The sequence below is a fragment of the Helianthus annuus genome, chromosome 17, assembly GCF_002127325.2.
Source record: "Helianthus annuus cultivar XRQ/B chromosome 17, HanXRQr2.0-SUNRISE, whole genome shotgun sequence".
Classification (NCBI taxonomy): domain Eukaryota; kingdom Viridiplantae; phylum Streptophyta; class Magnoliopsida; order Asterales; family Asteraceae; genus Helianthus; species Helianthus annuus.
Window position 1 is genome coordinate 26,348,191 of NC_035449.2, and position 8,603 is coordinate 26,356,793.

Genomic DNA, 8,603 nt, shown 5'->3' on the forward strand with positions numbered 1-8,603 from the left:
ATGAAGGAGCCTCAAATCATAAATCAAGAACCAGAGAAAAGGATGATAATGATGATGATGATGATTATGGTGGGGTGTTGTACGATGACATTTTAAAATAATTTTCTTTTATTTTTATTATTCCATGTGTTTATCAGTAACGTTACTTTGTGTAAAACTTTGTTTTGTAGGCATTTCCTACGAATTGGAATAATCGGAGAATGGACAGTTGGAACTAAAACGGTGAAATTGTTTGGAGTGAAAGGTTCGAAATGATTTTTATTTTCACTTTAAAAAGTTAATATTATATGAAAAATTAAAAATCAAAATATCTAACTTTAAATTTTAATAACTTTCATCACTAAAATCAAAATATTAACTTCTTTAAAAACTTTTAGGCGAATTACTGGGTCAACTCACTTTTTAATGGGTCGTGTTTGGGTTGACCTATTTCTTATACGTGTCATTTACCTGTTTAAGAAAACGATTTATGTCAGCCAACCCAAAACTTCTTTATTCAATGTTGTGTTCAGGTCATGCCAGGGATTGCCGCCCCCGCATGCATCATGCATCATGCATATGCACACATACAAACGTTTATAATAGCGAGTACAGTGTATAGTCCTTCAAGTATATTTTTGTAAAAATAAAATAATTAACATAAGCTAAAATATGATGAAAGAACGATAGCCGATTGCCCGGTTATATTTGTGGTTGGTGAAGGCTCAAGTTTAGATAGTTTCATTGGGTCAAATTGGATGCAAGATTAAGAAACATGTGAAGAAAACTGTATTGAAAAACTTTTTTTCTTTGATTGAATAGAAGAAGTGCTACTTAGTAGCAGAAACTCGGAGAGACGGAGATGCAACTATTTCATACCTACTAACTCCTAGGATGAGAAGTTGGTCCCTTGTTTTTGGCAGGAAGAGTTTCAGCCTTTGTTGCCCCTGGGTAGAGTGAGTCTACTTAGTGAACTAGCAGGACACGAAGATCAAACGATCAATACGAATCTCGAGAGTGGATGGTTGATCGCAGCCTCCTTGTCCTGGAGGCTCTCCGGCCGGGGAGAGGTTTACTATCGTAACCTTTTTCCCAGTGTATATGAGGATGACAAACTCCGGTCATAGGTTGGACCAAAGAACGAGAGTCGGCTTCCTTAAGTCCGTTGTTCCTCAGTAGCTCAGTGGTAGAGCGGTCGGTTGTTAACTGGCTAGTCGTAGGTTCAAATCCTACTTGGGGAGAATTTAGAGTTCTCGCTTTTCTGACCTAGCGCCCCCTGTCCTTCTCCTTAGTTTCTAAACTAGCAGAATCGCATGACATCAAAAGTGGGAAGTTTCTTGTTTGTTTTTCTTCCTCACTCTCGAATAGGTGAACTTGGTTCGTTTAATTTTTAGGGAGAAGAAGGATGGGAATGAATGGGAAGACTGGAGTAGTCTCTTCATTAGCCGGAAGGAATTAGTCTCCACTAGCCTCATTCGAAGAACGAATAAGAAAAGGCTTACTGTTTAGGTAGGATAGATCGATGTGGTCCAATGGCTAAAGCTCTGCCAGCCTCTTGTAGACTTACTTCTCTTTAGGCTCCGAGTTCTTTATTTTTTTTTTTTCTTTTTTTTTTGTTTTTGTTTTTCATTATTCTTCGCCACTAGTGGCAACGAAGTTCTTGGTAATTAGCAAGGGGGAAGGAAGATCTCCACTCATTTCATTTATTCAGTGCCTGCAGTTAGGCGCGACCCACAACAAGCGAAGGGGGAAAGCTTGCTTTGCTTGGCTTACCGTAGCCCTATTTTTAGGTTTGGTAAGCATAAGCTATTGTTGTAGGCTCGAGAACGGTAGGCTCGCAGCTTCGCTCAGCAAAAGAGCCTGACATTCTATTAGTCAAGCGCTAGCACCCAACCGGGCTTTGAAGGGATAGGGAAAGGGAAGAAAAGAAAGATGGTCACTCCTTTTAGGAACATGGCTCATTCATTCACTTGCTCATGAACTCACAGCTTCACCAGAAGCTACGAAAGGGGGCCTCAACCAAGGAAGGGGAACACAGACACTACCAAGGCGTGCATGGTTCGATCGGTTCAGTCATTATCCTCAACCGAAGTCGAAACCGAAGTCATCGATTAGTCTATTTTATTAACCAATCAGTTTTTAGTATTAGTTTGGTTTATTCAATTAGATTGACATGTTTTTAGTTCGGTTCGTTTAGTTTTGTTTAATAGCTAAAACTAAATTTTTGTTTAAAAATACATAAATTTGAGGTATAAATATATGACATGGATGTATAAATAAATGAAATGAAGGCATAAAACTATAAAATATAAATGAAATGAAGGCATAAAACTTTAAAATATGAAATACATGAACTAGAGATATAAAAGCTACAAATATATGAAAATATGAAAGGAAAGGTTCGATTCGGTTAAATTTTGGTTCCACGAGGGTATAAAAAAAACGATACCCGGTTATTGGTTAATTGGCTTTTCGGTTAATTTAGTTTTTAGTTGATTTTGGTTCAGTTTCTCGTATGTTTTCGAATCGATTTCAGCTAACAATTTAGTTATTGCTCGCCCCTAGATACTGTTAATCATATATTTTTTAACTAAAAAACTATAGCAATGCAATACCCAAATTAAATAAAAGAGTAAACTGTCAAATTGGTCTCTGAGGTTTGGTCACTTTTTCCACTTTAGTCTAAAACCCAAACCTTTTGAATTTGGGTCCCTATGGTTTCAATTTTGTTGTCATTTTCATCCAAAAGCAAAATCTGGTCAGATTTTTCAGTTAACATCCAGCTATTTTTGTCTTTTGCCTCCCTTTTAATTAAGAGCAAAATAGTCTTTTAACGTTTTATTATAACAAATTAAAAAAATCTGACCATTTTGTCATTCATTAAAAGGGAGAAAAAGACAAAAAAAACACTGGATGTTAACTAAAAAATCTAACAAGATTTTGCTTTTGGATGAAAATGATAACAAAATTGAAACCACAGAGACCCAGATTCGAAAGGTTTAAGTTTTGAACTAAGGTGGGAAAAGTGACCAAACTTCAGGGACCATTTTGGTAGTTTACTCTAAATAAAATAATGTGCTCATTTTGATCTGATCGTGTAATTTAAAATATACATATTAACGTACGAAAATGTTATGATTTAAAATCAAGAGGTATTTAGTTTTTTTATAATGGAGATAAAGTGAACTACTAATTAATTAACTAGAATTTAGTTAAAGATTAGTGATTAAAAGTGTAATTAAGTTAATCAGATTAAAGTATAATTAGTGTAGAGGCGTCTCTGAGAATTTTCGTACCGTATTCGAGATTGAAAAATATGCCCTTCCGTAATATTTTTTTATTATTTAAAAAATAATAATCAAATTAGTATAAAGCTCAATAAACCCAATGCTAAGTAGGCTAAATTCTAAACCATAAAAAGTTATTTGTAAATGGACCTATATTGGAATTGGTATGTGTTTACTATTTAAAAAATAACATATACATATCGGATTTTTTTTAAATCATCTACCCCTCGAAATCACGGGCCTTGTGTGGAGGTCCTCCCTGCACACCATCAAAGCTGCCTCTGAATGGTGGATTAGAAGTGGGTTACATGATACTGACGTGGAGGGTCATGGTGATCAGAAGAGTCATGAACACATCCTATAGCCTTAGTGTTTGAATAGTAATTTACCGTTATTTTAGGATTCTAAGATTATGCACTAAACTTAAAAGAATGGTATTTTAAAATGTGATTTCCAAATGTATTGTATTATAACTTTTTTTAAACAGCCAATTAAATTACCGGATAAGCATTCTGGGATGCCCTCAATAGAGCAAATGCATCCCCTCCTTTATAACAGTCAGAGTTGGATGCATACCCGAGCCACCAAGCCACAGTTCCGGGGAAAACCCGCCCGCTCAAAGGCTCACTGCGGTAAAACCCGGTTCGGCTCTGTTTCGAACTGGCGACCTCCAAGGAGGCCTAGTTCTAAACTTCATTACCACCACTAATGTCCTTCAAAGTGATGCTAGTGGGAATTGAACTTGGGACCTCAAGGAGAGAAACCAAATGACTAACCACTAGATCAACTTGTCAGGACTATTGTATTATAACTAGTGGCGTTTCCCGTGCTTCGCGGCGGGATTTTGGTTGGTATCAGTTCGACTCAGTGTACGATACCAACACTCGATGTATTAAACGAAAGATAAAAAAACTAATACTTATGCAAACACAACTCCTTTTCCAATGAAGTATTTGTCGGAATGTCGAGAAAAACTAAAAAACGAATACATGGACCCATCATTATGATAAATAACAAAATAGTTGGTTGTATTTGATCGACTTATTCGATTCATCAAAATTAAAAGTAAAAACATAGCGGATAAATTTCAAAGTATAAAAAGAGAGAATGCTATTAGTTTAAATAAAAAAACTTTTGTCCTCAATTTAGAAAGAAGAAAAGTTAAATTAAACTTTAGAACAAATCAAAGTTTAAAAAAAGAAAAAATAAAATGAAAGAAATAGTCAGAGACACAAGAAAAAATTGGTGCGATATTGCCCCGATTTACCCATGCTCATTGAAAGATTTACTCGAGTTATACAAGGGCTTGGTCGTGTTGAACCACAAAAAGAAGGTGATACAATTAGTTGTTCTAGTGGCGTGTTGGGCGAGACGGAAGGCTCGGAATGAGCTTATTTTTTCTGGCCTTCAGTCAAACATTAACATGATTTTTGGAGAGCTGCAGGCGATGTCTTTTCTTTGGATCAAACGTAGGGCAAAATGTAATGATTTGGAGTGGTGTGATTGAGTGAGGTTTAGTTTTGGAGATAGTTTATGTATGTTTTCTGGTTTTGGGTTGTAAGCTAGGTGAGATATTCAGTAACCAGCAGGTTGCTAGATAGTATGTGTTCCAAAGTGGTAATGAATCAATATAATTTGATGTTAAAAAAATAAAATAAAGAGACACAAGATATATATATATATATAGAGGGTAAGGATAGTGTAAAAAACGGCGTAAAGTGTGAGAAGTGTATTATAACACTATATATAATATTATATGGTGTTACATATTGTTATACGGTGTTTATATGGTATTATATAGTATTATATATAGTGTTATAATACACTTCTCACACTTTGAGCACTTTTTACAGGATCCTCTACCTATATATATATAGGATTAGGTTCAAGAGTGAACACTAGTGTAGCTTGCGAACTGAGTGAACTAATCCTGGTCATACACGTGTGTAGGTTAATGGCCAGGATTTGATGTTGAAATACACTAGTGTATTTTACGATTTGATGATGAAATCCTGGCCATACACGTATGTAGATCAATGGCCAGGATTTGTTCACTCAGTTCGCAAATACATTAGTGTTCACTCTAGAACCTCACCCTATATATATATATATATTGAACTGCAAAAAAATCTATATAAAATATAGAAAACGGGCCAGCAAGAAACTGAGACCATGATGACAAAATTACATCACGAATGTTAAAATCAATCCACTTTTCCCGCTTAACAAAATTTGGATCTACTTGTAACAAAAAGTAAAACATTTTTTTTTGATAGAACCCGCCGTTCGATTAAGTGCATTTGCCGATCATTAAAAGTTTTTACATTTCGTGCTTTCCATGTATCTCAAGCAGTAACAGTAACTTGAATGACGACCCCAATTAATTTTTTCCACGTTTTCAATCCATTCGCCTCGACCGCATTCGCCAAAATCTCTTGAATCTGCAAAAGGTTTATCCAATTGAAAATTGACCACCAAACAGATTTTGCAAATATGCAATCCCACATAATGTGATTAGTTGTCTCTTCTCTAATGTCGCATCTTGAACATAGCAAATTGTCCACCACAACTCCTCTACGCGAAAGACCTGTCTTAGATGGTATCTGATTCATGGATGCCCTCCAGAAAAATATGTTGATCTTTGGGGGAACCCAAGAATTCCATAAGGCCACTGCCTGTAACCCCGCAACAGAAAGAGGATCCGACTCCGACCCTTTCCAAACCCACACATCCTTTTTTTGCGAAAAAAAAAACAGAAGATAAAACTTGCATCAAGGCTTCCAACTCCTGCATTTCAGGCCCAACAGACGGTTCCCGGGTCCAATTCCGATCCCAGATAACTTATTTTTTTTTTAACGGCAAATTTGGATCACTGACGGACCACTGGAGTATCACCGTGCCACCAGCAGAACCACCCGATCATATCCATCTCCACTAGGCAATAATGCCTATACACCAATTCAGGAGGAAACCCAATAAATCTGGGAAAAACCCCCTTTGTGGGAATCGAACCCATGACCTAATGGTCATAAGTCTTAACCCAATAACTTGATTACCCATCTCTTAATAATCACTGATTGTTGCAAATTTGTTATCAACCAGCTTAAAAAGTTCTTTGAATCTGTCCTTAAATGGCCCAATCCCCAGCCAATTATATAGAAGTTGTATTAATTGTTGGGTAATAAAATTTTGAGTATAGAAATTGTATTGCTATAACCTTAATTCTCTTTTAAAAAATAGTTTATATAATTCGTTAGGTAAGAAGGAAGGGTCTTTTTTCGAGCTGGTGCAGGGTACTTGAATTCTCAGAACCGGCCATGAGTGGATGGGTTGGGTTGGAGGCAATGGTAAGTCGTCGGTGGTTACCACCAACACATGGACTAAACCATTAAAAAGGAACACTTTCCCCGACAAACATGTACTGACAATAAAATCAATGGGTAATTAGACCACTCGATGTGAGGCTCGTCTCGGGTTGTCCTGGGGTGGCGACGAGCCTCCACACCATTTCCGCATGCCCGTCGTCGTCTCAAACGTCCCTAGCTAGCCGCTGAAGACGCACAGAAAAGGACAAAAATTGTTATCTTTTGGGGGCATGTGACCGTTGTAAAAAAATAATAATAATTCAAATTCCTTTTTTAAAACATCCAATGGGCAAAAATTTTAAAAAGCCAAAAATTTATTAACTTTATTTATAAATACAACCCAAACACCCCATTTTTTACCCACTTCAACCAAATCTCTCTCTCTCTCTCTCTCAACTTTTCTTCAACCTTTTATAAAACTCTTCTACTTTTTATAAACAATCTTCTACTTTCGCCATGGATCCATACAACCCGAGCAACCCCATCCGAACCCAAACCTAAACCCGAACCAAAACGTTTTTACGGTGTCCAGCTACTATCCTTCAATGGAACCAAGTTGGTCATCCTCACAATTTTCTCTCAACGCTTTCTTGCAAATGCAACAAATGCAATCGTTACAACAAATGATAATGCAAAACCCGTTCAACACGCAACTTCAATCTCAACAACCACAACCCATTGAATCTTCTCAACAACCACAACCCATTGAAGACGACATTGAAATTGTTCCGGAGACTCAACCGCAATCATCGAAACGTAAAAAAGGAAAGCAAGTGGTGTTGACAAAGATCAACATTTGAAAGCGAATGCAAAACCGTGGACAAGGATCAAGGAGGCCTTAGCGAAGACGTGGATTAGCACATCCAAACACCCCATTGTCTGTATGTAAAATTATATATATTTTACACTAATAATATATAAATTTAAATTTTTTTTAACATATACTTTGGTTACATTCTAAAAATATAGTGAAGGGGTAAGGTCCCAAAAACCCCATAAAAAGTGCTTGGGACCACACCACAACCTTACCTTTCAGCCTTGTACCTTGCGCGGCCGCGCAATGATTTCACAAATAAAGACTTAAAGAACAGACAACTGTCAACACTTGCGCGCCCAAAGGAAATCATAAACCTTTGCGCTTTCTTCCATAGACAAAGGATGAAAATCCTGAAATAAACACTACCGCCTAAATATCCATACCTGGATATTATTTACCCAGACTTGGGATTTATTTATTCACCTGTCTCCACACGATAAGGTGCCACACCAGATTACAGCAGTAATCTTCTAGAAGAAATACAATCGTGCACCACCAAGACGGTTACAACCGTCTGGACACGTGTCACCATCTCAAGCATCCCTGAATTCACAACGGAAGCATGCAATTGGAAGGTAATCTCCACTTGATCACTTTACACGTGGCAAATTCCCAGCCTTCGATCTAAGCCACGATCCGTGTGCTCTCACGTCGGATCAAGAAGCTTGACGGAAGGGAATGTAACCGCTTACGGGGTTAGCATCTTCCGTCAACTTTTCACTAACGGGTTTTCCCGCCTAAAACGACTCCCGGCTATAAATATGAGAAGCAACCCAGGTATGATTTCAAGTTACACACACTTACAAAATACATCTTCTTCTTCATTACCAATACTTATTCTCACACCGGAGTCGGGTCAAGGGGAGAACCCTTTTCTCCCCTTGGCGAGGCTAACGGTGCTCTTTTTTGCAGAGTTATCGGAGAAGAAGACCAGTCGGACCTGAATCAATCGAGTGGAAACCAACCTTTTATGCGGATTCAAACCCCCTAGATATCTCGGTTCCGACCATTTATCTAGTGTTTCTTCATTGGCGCCCACTGATTCCTCTGTTTTTTCAGTTTTCATCTCGTTTTGATTCAGTTCTTTTCATCCTCTGTTATAGCAGAAAATTCATCATCTCATCGGCAAACCGGTCTTCGACCGAACGTCGAAAA

General features: G+C 37.4%; 1 non-coding gene across 1 annotated transcript; it reads left to right on the plus strand.

Moving 5' to 3' along the window:
- The first annotated feature begins 1,148 nt into the window (after positions 1-1,148).
- On the plus strand, positions 1,149-1,220 carry TRNAN-GUU. Its single transcript has one exon. It is a non-coding gene; the product is annotated as a tRNA-Asn (tRNA).
- The last annotated feature ends 7,383 nt before the right edge of the window (positions 1,221-8,603 follow it).